Source organism: Neomonachus schauinslandi, chromosome 10 (genome assembly GCF_002201575.2).
Source record: "Neomonachus schauinslandi chromosome 10, ASM220157v2, whole genome shotgun sequence".
NCBI lineage: Eukaryota > Metazoa > Chordata > Mammalia > Carnivora > Phocidae > Neomonachus > Neomonachus schauinslandi.
The window spans coordinates 121,515,294-121,527,600 of NC_058412.1; positions in this window are offsets into that span (position 1 = coordinate 121,515,294).

Below are 12,307 nucleotides of genomic sequence, written 5' to 3' on the forward strand. Positions count from 1 at the left end.
ATCTTATCAATCCCTTTTTTTAAAAAAACATTTTTATTTTTCATTTTTAGAGTCATATTCTATCCCTTCATAGTAGTTACCCGTATTTTTGGCTTATATATATAAGTTGTTCTCTCTTTAAAATTTTGAGATAGTTTCTTCTAACAGATCAAAATATACCCTAAATCTCTAGTATATGGAGTTTTCTGTTCCCCTGCCTGATCACATCCTCTCCCTTTTTTTTTTCTTTTTTTAAATCCTCTTCTTTCTTTTTTTCAAACAACTTCTTATCAATTCCTTTTATAAAATTTTTTATAATTTCCATCTTTACAGTCATATTCCATCCCTTCATCATATCAACCCTTATTTTTGTACATATATAAGTTTTTCTTTCTTTAAAATTTTGGGAGGCACTTTCTTCTAAAAGACCAAAATACACCCCAAATCTAGTGTGTGGCACTGATCATATTTGATCACATTCTGGTTTTTTTGTTGTTGTTGTTTTGTTTTGTTTGTTTTTGTTTTTATCTTTATCTTTTTCTTTTTTTTCTTTTTCTTTTTTCTCTCTTTCCCTTTCTTTTCCCACTGCTTCAGGTTTTTTCTGATTTGTTTAGAGTATATTTTCTGGGGACGTTGTTACTCTGCTAGCATTTTGTTCTCTCATTAATCTATTCTCCTCTGCACAAAATGACAAGACGGAAAAAATCACCTCAACAAAAAGAACAAGAGGTAGTACCGACTGCCAGGGACCTACTCAATACGGACATTAGTACGATGTCAGATCTAGAGTTCAGAATCATCACTTTAAAGATACTAGCTGGGCTTGAAAAAAATATGGAAGTTATTAGAGAAACCCTTTCTGGAGAAGTAAAAGAACTATAAAAATCCAACCAAGTAGAAATCAAAAAGGCTATTAATGAGGTGCAATCAAAAATGGGGGCGCTAACTGCTAGAATAAATGAGGCAGAAGAGAGAATCAGTAATATAGAAGATGAAATGATGGAAACTAAAAAGCTGAGAAAGAGATAAACAACTACTGGATCACGAGGGCAGAATTCGAGAGATAAGCGATACCATGAGACGAAACAACATTAGAATAATTGGGATCGCAGAAGAAGAGAGACAGACAGGGGCAGAAGGTATAATGGAGCAAATTATAGCAGAGAACTTCCCTAATTTGGGGAAGGAAACAGGCATCAAAATCCAGGAAGCACAGAGAACCCCTCTCAAAATCAATAAAAATAGGTCAACACCCCGACATCTAATAGTAAAACTTACGAGTCTCATAGACAAAGAGAAAAACCTGAAAGCAGCTCGGGAGAAGAGATATGTAACCTACAAGGGTAGAAACATTAGACTGGCAACAGACCTATCCACAGAGACCTGGCAGGCCAGAAAGGACTGGCAGGATATATTCAGAGCACTAAAGGAGAAAACTATGCAGCCAAGAATACTATATCCAGCTAGGCTGTCATTGAAAATTGAAGGAGAGATAAAAAGCTTCCAGGACAAACAAAAACTAAAGGAATTTGCAAACACAAAACCAGCCCTACAGGAAATCTTGAAAGGGGTCCTCTAAGCAAAGAGAGAGCCTAAAAGTAACATAGACCAGAAAGGAACACAGACAATATAAAGTAACAGTCACCTTACAGGCATTACAATGGCACTAACTTCCTATCTTTCAATAGCTACCCTGAATGTAAATGGGCTAAATGCCCCAATCAAAAGACACAGGCTATCAGATTGGATTAAAAAACAAGACCCATCAATATGCTGTCTGCAAGAGACTCATTTTAGACCCAAAGACAGCCCCAGGTTGAAAGTGAGGGGGTGGAAAACCATTTACCATGCTAATGGACACCAAAAGAAAGCTGGTGTGGCAATCCTTATATCAGACAAATTAGATTTTAAACCAATGACTGTAATAAGAGATGAGGAAGGACACTATATCCTACTTAAAGGGTCTATCCAACAAGAAGATCTAACAATTGTAAATCTCTATGCCCCTAACATGGGAGCAGCCAATTATATAAGGCAATTAATAACAAAAGCAAAGAAACACATCGACAACAATACAATAATAGTGGGGGACTTTAACACCCCCCTCACTGAAATGGATAGATCCTCTAAGCAAAAGATCAACAAGGAAATAAAGACTTTAAATGACACACTGGACCAAATGGACTTCACAGACATATTCAGAACATTCCATCCCAAAGCAACGGAATACACATTCTTCTCTAGTGCCCATGGAACATTCTCCAGAATCAATCACATCCTAGGTCATAAATCAGGTCTCAACCGGTACCAAAAGATTGGGATCATTCCCTGCCTATTTTCAGACCACAATGCTTTGAAACTAGAACTCAATCACAAGAGGAAAGTCGGAAAGAACTCAAATACATGGAGGCTAAAGAGCATCCTACTGAAGAATGAATGGGTCAACCAGGAAATTAAAGAAGAATTAAAAAAAATACATGGAAACCAAGGAAAATGAAAACACAACTAATCAAAATCTTTGGGATGCAGCAAAGGCAGTCCTAAGAGGAAAGTATATAGCAATACAAGCCTTTCTCAAGAAACAAGAAAGGTCTCAAGTACACAACCTAACCTTCCACCTAAAGGAACTGGAGAAAGAACAGCAAATAAAGCCTAAACCCAGCAGGAGAAGAGAAATCATAAAGATCAGAGCAGAAATCAATGAAATAGAAACTAAAAGAACAGTAGAACAGATCAACAAAACTAGGAGCTGGTTCTTTGAAAGAATTAACAAGATTGATAAACCCCTGGCCAGACTTATCAAAAAGAAAAGAGAAATGACCCAAATCAACAACATCATGAATGAAAGAGGAGAGATCACAACCAACACCAAAGAAATACAAACAATTATAAGAACATATTATGAGCAACTCTATGCCAGCAAATTAGATAACCTGGAAGACATGGATGCATTCCTAGAGATGTATCAACTACCAAAACTGAACCAGGAAGAAACAGAAAACCTGAACAGACCTATAACCACTAAGGAAATTGAAGCAGTCATCAAAAATCTCCCAAAACACAAAAGCCCAGGGCCAGATGGCTTCCCAGGGGAATTCTACCAAACATTTCAAGAAGAATTAATACCTATTCTTCTGAAACTGTTCCAAAAAATAGAAATGGAAGGAAAACTTCCAAACTCATTTTATGAGCCCACCATTACCTTGATCCCAAAACCAGACAAAGACCCCATCAAAAAGGAGAATTACAGACCAATATCCCTGATGAACATGGATGCACAAATTCTCACCAAAATACTAGCCAATAGGATCCAACAGTACATTAAAAGGATTATTCACCACGACCAAGTGGGATTTATCCCTGGGCTGCAAGGTTGGTTCAACATCCGCAAATCAATCAACGTGATACAATACATTAACAAAAGAAAGAACAAGAATCATATGATCCTCTCAATAGATGCAGAAAAAGCATTTGACAAAGTACAGCAACCTTTCTTGATCAAAACTCTTCAGAGTATAGGCATAGAGGGTACATACCTCAATATCATAAAAGCCATCTATGAAGAACCTACAGCGAATATCATTCTCAATGGGGAAAAACTGAGAGCTTTCCCCCTAAGGTCAGGAACGCGGCAGGGATGTCCACTATCACCACTGCTATTCAACATAGTATTGGAAGTCCTAGCCACAGCAATCAGACAACAAAAAGAAATCAAAGGCATCCAAATTGGCAAGGAAGAAGTCAAACTCTCACTCTTTGCAGATGATATGATACTTTATGTGGAAAACCCAAAAGACTCCACCCCAAAACTGCTAGAACTCATACAGGAATTCAGTAAAGTGGCAGGATATAAAATCAATGCACAGAAGTCAGTGGCATTCCTATACACCAACAAGACAGAAGAAAGGGAAATTAAGGAGTCGATCCCATTTACAATTGCACCCAAAACCATAAGATACCTAGGAATAAATCTAACCAAAGAGACAAAGGATCTGTACTCAGAAAACTATAAAATACTCATGAAAGAAATTGAGGAAGACACAAAGAAATGGAAAAACATTCCATGCTCATGGATTGGAAGAACAAATATTGTGAAGATGTCAATGCTACCTAGAGCAATCTACACATTCAATGCAATCCCCATCAAAATACCATCCACTTTTTTCAAAGAAATGGAACAAATAATCCTAAAATTTGTATGAAACCAGAAAAGACCCCGCATAGCCAGAGGAATGTTGAAAAAGAAAAGCAAAGCCGGCGGCATCACAATTCCGGACTTCCAGCTCTATTACAAAGCTGTCATCATCAAGACAGCATGGTACTGGCACAAAAACAGACACATAGATCAATGGAACAGAATAGAGAGCCCAGAAATGGACCCTCAACTCTATGGTCAACTCATCTTTGACAAAGCAGGAAAGAATGTCCAATGGAAAAAAGACAGTCTCTTCAACAAATGGTGTTGGGAAAATTGGATAGCCACATGCAGAAGAATGAAACTGGACCATTTCCTTACACCACACACAAAAATAGACTCCAAATGGTTGAAAGACCTCAATGTGAGATAGGAGTCCATCAAAATCCTAAAGGAGAACACAGGCAGCAACCTCTTTGACCTCAGCCGAAGCAACTTCTTCCTAGAAACATCGCCAAAGGCAAGGGAGGCAAGGGCAAAAATGAACTATTGGGACTTCATCAAGATAAAAAGCTTTTGCAAAGCAAAGGAAACAGTCAACAAAACCAAAAGACAACCAACAGAATGGGAGAAGATATTTGCAAATGACATATCAGATAAAGGGCTAGTATCCAAAATCTATAAAGAACTCATCAAACTCAACACCCAAAGAACAAAGAATCCAATCAAGAAATGGGCAGAAGACATGAAAAGACATTTTTCCAAAGAAGACATCCAAATGGCCAACAGACACATGAAAAAGTGCTCAATATCGCTCGGCATCAGGGAAATCCAAATCAAAACCTCAATGAGATACCACCTCACACCAGTCAGAATGGCTAAAATTAACAAGTCAGGAAATGACAGATGTTGGCGGGGATGCGGAGAAAGGGGAACCCTCCTACACTGTTGGTGGGAATGCAAGCTGGTGCAGCCACTCTGGAAAACTGTATGGAGGTTCCTCAAAAAGTTGAAAATAGAGCTACCATATGATCCAGCAATTGCACTACTGGGTATTTACCCCAAAGATACAAAAGTAGGGATCCGAAGGGGTACGTGCACCCCGATGTTTATAGCAGCAATGTCCACAATAGCCAAACTGTGGAAAGAGCCAAGATGTCCATCAACAGATGAATGGATAAAGAAGATGTGGTATATATATACAATGGAATATTATGCAGCCATCAAAAGGAATGAGATCTTGCCATTTGCAACGACGTGGATGGAACTGGAGGGTATTATGTTGAGTGAAATAAGTCAAACAGAGAAAGACATGTATCATATGATCTCACTGATATGAGGAATTCTTAATCTCAGGAAACAAACTGAGGGTTGCTGGAGTGGGGGGTGGGGTGGGAAGGATGGGGTGACTGGGTGATATACACTGGGGAGGGTATGTGCTCAGGTAAGCGCTGTGAATTTTGCAAGACTGTTGAATCTCAGATCTGTACCTCTGAAACAAATAATGCAATATATGTTAAGAAAAAAAAAAAGAAGAAGAAGAAGAAGGTAGCGGGAGGGGAAGAATGAAGCGGGGGAAATCGGAGGGGTAGACGAACCATGAGAGACGATGGACTCTGAAAAACAAACAGGGTTCTAGAGGGGAGGGGGGTGGGAGGATGGGTTAGCCTGGTGGTGGGTACTGAGGAGGGCACGTTCTGCATGGAGCACTGGGTGTTATGCACAAACAATGAATCATGGAACACTTCATCTAAAACTAATGATGTAATGTATGGGGATTAACATAAGAATAAAAAAAAAATTAAAAAAAAAAATCTGAATCTAAAACCACTTTAACCAGTGGAAGAAATCAAATGCAAAGATCTTCAATGAAGTGCAAACACAGGACATATCTTGGAGAAAAATTTGTTCCAGCATTTTAATGTCTAAGAAAGAAGAAGTGTCTGCTTTTTGGGATTGATCCAAGCCCTCTGCCCTAATAAACTGTCTAAACTCAAGTTAATGACAGGTTCTGTGGGAAAGATGTTAGTAGGAGAGTGGATTGAATAAACTGAACACGAGTCAAGAATTTAAGAGGGCTATTAAAAGTAGAAGTTGGAGGGAACCACTCCCTGTCTCTATTTTAAGACGGTTTTGCTTCCACTTATTTGAAAATGTTCAAAAGATAAGGAGTATCTTCAAGATACAGTTCTCTGGCAGCTGCTGAATGATAAAATACTGTATCTTAGAATCTCCAACAAACACCCTGCTGAGTGCAGATTCCGACACAGGGCTCAATCCCATGACCCTAGGATCATGACCTGAGCCAAAACCGAAGAGTGGAATGCTCAACTGACTGAGCCACCTAAGTACCCCAGTGAATATATCTTAAAAAAAAAAAATGGAGATGTTTGCTTCAAACCCTCTTCCAGTACAATTAATGATTGTAAATTAACCATCGCCTTGCTGAGTAATGCTATCTGTTGGTAAAAGGGTTATGGTTTATTTAATAAATGAAACTGCCAAATTAAAAAAAAAAAAAAAAGAAAAAAGAAAAGGTTTTGGAACTAGGCAGAGGTGGTGGTTGTAGAACACTGTGAATGTACTAAATACCACTTGATGGCTCACTCTGTTGTTTTTTTTTTAGGTTGTGTCAATTTCACCTCAAATTTTTTAACAACTCAAAAAGTACACTTTTTTTAAGGAGTCAATCTCTGGGAATTTTGGAACAGGGGAGTGACACCATCTGAAATACACCTTCAGGTGAGAACCTAGCAATGCTTACAAAAAGGGAAGTCCTTGGATTACTCCTTGGTGTCTGGAAGAGGACACCACCATGAACAAAAATTAAAAATAAAGGAGAAAAAGCATATTAGGAAAGGGGGCATTCAGTTTGCCACCTGCTGAGTTTGTCCACCTGTGGGACAACTGGGGAGAATAATAACAGGAAGTTTTTGATGCTGAACTGGGATTTAAAAGCAAGATCAATGCCACAGAAAGAGGTGCAGGATTCATCCTTAAAGCAGTGGTACTGTCATGAGAGACAAGAGGAGAAAGAGCTGGCACAAACAATGGGGAATCCCTAGTTTTACAGGGCAAGGAGATTAAGCACAGCCAGAAAGAGTATCAAAGAAGGGATGGGCATAGGATCAAGAGGAGGACAGGAGAGAAGGAACTAGGGAGGGACTAGTGCGAAGTCACTGGAGTTGTAGGGAGCAGAAGAGTTCAAAATCTACCTCCTGGTTCTTGACATTTCCTCTGAGATTCTGAGGTTGCTAGGTAAGTGGGGCCATGCATAGGATAAATGGGGACTAAGTAGCTTAGCACCCAAAGGAAGTAAGACTCCAAAGCTAGAAGCTCTGCCCTCCCTGGCCCTCTATCATTCCCATGCTTGAAAGGATGGCACAAGCAGCCTCCAACACATACTTGCTCCCAACCATGGTCCCAGGTCCAAAGCTGAGCTCATTCCCAAAGCAGAGTCATGTTCGACATGCCCGGGGCCCCTCTGCGAACACGTCAATGCAGTTGGTATATGGAACAGTCATGGCTCAAGGTAATTACTACCCGGGGTCTTCTGGCATCAGTGGCCACTGACTGGCCAGTGCTCTATTTCTATTTGCTACAATAAATCCTCTACAGTATTACATTAACTTCAAAATGATGACATTTCGTATATAATAGCAGACATTCCTTAGAATCAGAACGGATTTGACTTGCCATTATTACCATAAGTGGGAATCCAAAAAGGCTATAATATATAATATAGCCACATTCTATTTATTCACCCTTGATCTCTCATTTATAATATTAACTGAAGAGGTAAGCATCATGGAGGAGCAAGAATTATTTCTGGTATGACAAGGAAGGGACTTTGTTGGGGGGTGGAGGGGGAGAGGAGGATGCTTAACAAAAAGCAGTAGGATGTCTTTTAGCAAAGGCAAGTTTGTAATGAGTATCAGGCTGACTTTTTAAAATAAGAGCTATTCAGGTGTGAAATGGGCTCCCCCAGAAATGAGGTGGGAGTCCATCGGCTTTTCTGGGGCCGTAATAATGGGTTAGTCATGTATGACAGCTTGCATAATGGTTACTCCAGTTTGGGAGACTTCGCACAGCCTCCCTGTGATTTATACAGTATCAGTTGGAAAAGCATCCTATTTTGCCATGGAAAATGTCCTGGAGAACCAAGCTCACCGTGGGCTCCTAAGGCGAACACATCGAGTGAACTTCAGGTAGCTATTTGGAAGAAATCCAGCAACCCCTGCATATGCCTTCTTAGAAAAGGTTTCAGAAAAACCTGTAGCCCAGAAGTGACAAACAGGCAGCCTCTGAGCCAAATTCGGCCTACAGGTGTGTTGTAATGGCCCTGCCTAGTTCCTTTGTGGTTTCTGTTCTAGTTTTTAGTATGTGAACCTGTTCCCAGCCCTTCGAACTTGAAAGATGTCGTGAATGCCGCCGGTGGACAGCCCCAGGAGGTGACCACTGCCCAAATGTGAATCACTTCCAGCTGCCCTCTCTAAAGAATTGCCCTCCACCAAACCAGGACCACAGAGCAGCAGCCAGTGACTAACGAACCCAAGGGGGTACAGGGGACAAAAGTCCTGTCTTGTCTCAAGGTGGGGCCAACATGGTGCAGTTCATGCTACGGAGTCCCCCTTGGGTTCAGGCTGAACCTGGACCCCAGCCAAGGCCACATCCTTGCTTAGCGCCTCCACCTGTCAGTCCTACTTCCTTCCCCTCCCCCATCCCCAGAGCAGTGCCTCTCAAAGACAGGTCCCCAGACCACGGATGACAAGGGCTTCTCCCGGGAACCTGGTTCCATATGCCAATCTCGAGTCCCACTGGAGATTTTCTGAATCAGAAACTCCGGGAATAGGGCCCAGGAAGTTGTGTTTCAACAAACCACCTGAGTAATTGTTATATGTGGTTCAGTTTGAGAACCACAACCCCAGTCCTCCTGCGGTGGAATGACATGCTTTCACACAGGCTCCCAGCTCCAGTTCTGCCTCCAGAGAACCCACCCATAACAAGAAAGTTCACATAAAAAAATAAATACCTCTCTTTCTAGCTCCTCTTGGAAATTGCTTCTTTCCCACAAGGAAGCAATCAGCTTCACCCAGAAGGACTGCTGCCCCACTGAAACCGTTTCCGGGCTCCACTGGTTTATACCAGCCTGGATCATGCATCCTGGCCCAGTCTCCATGGACTAGTCTGGACATTTGCTCTAGCTCTCCAGACTGTAAGCTCCTCGAGATCAGGGCTTGCCTTTCTCATCTCTCTAACCTCAGAGCCTGGCACATGGCTGGCACTGATCTATTTCAATAGAGTTAAGATGAACTGAACCAACTCTGTTGAAACTGGCCAACATTCCAGAGACTCAGAGGCAAAATTCACACAATTAAGAGCCCAAGAAACAATCCCTGCAACAAATTAATATAATGACCTCATAGACATTATAGTTATCCATTGGCTATAATTGTGCAAGGATGTAATATGCTGGAGAAATTAGTTGCTGATTCACCTGGTCGTCATCCTCAACCCCGAAGCCTGCAGATTAATAACCCCTGTAATTTGATCCCAGTCCACCTAAGTGCAGGTGCCATCATGGTTCAAATATTCACGTGGTCTCCTTAGCCGAGAGAGACATTTTTTTTTATTACAGAATTAAGCTGCATGTGAAATAAAACAAACACAAAATAAAATCCAGCTGCAAACCTGAGCTCTGGAAATAAAGAAGTCATTTCCAACCCAGCACTAGCTGGCTGCTCTCAAATTATCCATGTAGAAAATTGTCCAAACTTTTCTACCCAAACTGCATTTGTTTCTGATTTTAAACTAAGTTCCGTTCCTAATTTTTCTTCCTTTCTCCAAAGCTTCTATCTTTAGGAAATATGGAGCCCAAGTTCTATAATTTGCACTTCATTTGAACACTAATGAAAAGAAATGCTCTTCCCCTCCAAACTATTTCCTCAGTCAATTACACAAATCCTCTAAGTGGAGTGTGTGAAGTGATTTGTGTCCAAGAACTTAATTAGTACTTAATTCTGGAATTTGTATCTTCTTAAGCCCACATCCTTTTAAGTTTCCACCAAGCTCAAAAAATGGTCCAGGTGTGGTCCCCTACCATAAGATCAAGGCAGAAGCGGATTTGAAGAAGTCAAGAGGAATAAAAGACCATCTGTGTGCCAGCCATGTGCCAGGCTCTGAGGTTAGAGAGATGAGAAAGGCAAGCCCTGATCTCGAGGAGCTTACAGTCTGGAGAGCTAGAGCAAATGTCCAGACTAGTCCATGGAGACTGGGCCAGGATGCATGATCCAGGCTGGTATAAACCAGTGGAGCCCGGAAACGGTTTCAGTGGGGCAGCAGTCCTTCTGGGTGAAGCTGATTGCTTCCTTGTGGGAAAGAAGCAATTTCCAAGAGGAGCTAGAAAGAGCCCAAAATGCAACAGCCCATTGCCTTACATTCCAGGCAGCCTTTCAGCCACCAACGAAGGTCCTTTCAAGTCCATAGAGAGGACATGAGCAAATAGCACTTGCTTACTTCACAAATAATAGTTGTCTTATTGCAAAGAGAAGCCATGCCCATTGTAGAAAAACAGGGGGGGGGGAAATACAGAATATAAAGGAAAAAAATAAAATCAGCTGCCTAGTGATAGCAAACACTTTCATTTTTAACAAAGACTTCCATTTTTTTGTTGTTGAATATACAATAGATACATTATACTGTAAATCTAACTTGGTTTCCATTTCTCTCATTTCCTCCACTTAGAGTAACATTTCCCTGTATCATTCAAAACTGTTTGTACGGGTCTCTTATTCCAGGGAGAGTAAGAACTTGGTGAGGCTGCCTTCACACCCTGCTGGGCTCTTCCCTCCACATCACACGCTCTCGGATCTTGGGGAGGGACAGGGCGTGCGGACTATCTTATTCTTTTTATGTATAAAGCACAGATATATAAACAGCATATCTGGGGTATTAAAATTTTATAGGGGAATGGCAATTAGGGGGAAAAAATGTCCAAAAGACTCCTTGAGGGGGCAATAAAAAAAGGGGGGGGGGGGTTGAGAAACTCTATAGTAGATGACTAATATAATTGAGTTAACCAATCCCTTTAATAAAACCCTGCCAACATACACTTAAGCTATTGCTTGATATTAGACTGTTAAATAAAAGCAAAAACTAAACAAACTTTTCTGATGTCTCTTAATGACCATATGCTCTTTTTCAGAGGAAAAGATATGTTTCCCTATGGTTTGGATCTCCAACAATCTGAGTCATTAAAAGCAGGGAAAATGAAACCGGCCTTCTTGTTGGCAATCTGTGCATCGGCGTTCCCAAGTTCCGTATGTCCATCATTCAATTCGACTCGGGAAGACAGAAAGGAACACCAAATAAGCCCTCACACATCATCCTCAGCAGAACACCATGAAGCCTGCGCATTTATTCAAACTTTTATTTAGGTTCTTGCTCAAAGTCACACATCTGTTCAGAGGCAGAGCCCAGATCTGGTCCTAAAGTCAGTCCTCTTTCCATCCTCCCCCAGAACAGCAGTGAAGTCACTCTTGGAACTTTCCAGAACTTAGTTCCTCATCTGTAAAATGAGAGGGTTGGACTAGATTTCTAATTGGAGCTTGGAATGCTAGGAGTCCATATAATCACGTCATCAAGTAGCTAAGTGTCTGGGGCCGTGGGTCAGACCCCAGGTTGTCAAAACCCCTAGAAAATCGATGAAGAACAGCATCCATTCTTCTGCTCTCCTGCCACATTTTGGAAGCAATATGTCCTCACTATCAAGGTGCTGCCCAGAGCCAAGGCTCTCCAGAAAGAATGTGCTGACTTCAACTCCGAAACTACACATCTCTCTCTACCCCTTCCCAGAGCTTTATCTCAGGCTCATTCCCAGTGCTGAGCCTCTGGGGAGAGCTCTGCATGGATGCAGAAGATAAACACCCAGCCCTTAATGAATAGTGTTTTTTCTCCAGGCCATTGTCCTGCTTTTTAGCACTAAACTACAGAGATGCATCAGCATCATAAGAGCACTGTCTAATTAAAAGAAAGTTTTAAGAAGTAGGAACCCTCATGGGATTCCTCACCAAAGTGTGAGCGTCCCTAAACTGAGAGAACACACACATTTTAGAAGGTATCCTTGGAGGGCATCATTTCAAGTGCATACAGCTCCCTCCGTGATCCATCTGGTACCATGAAGAGGGTTCTCCT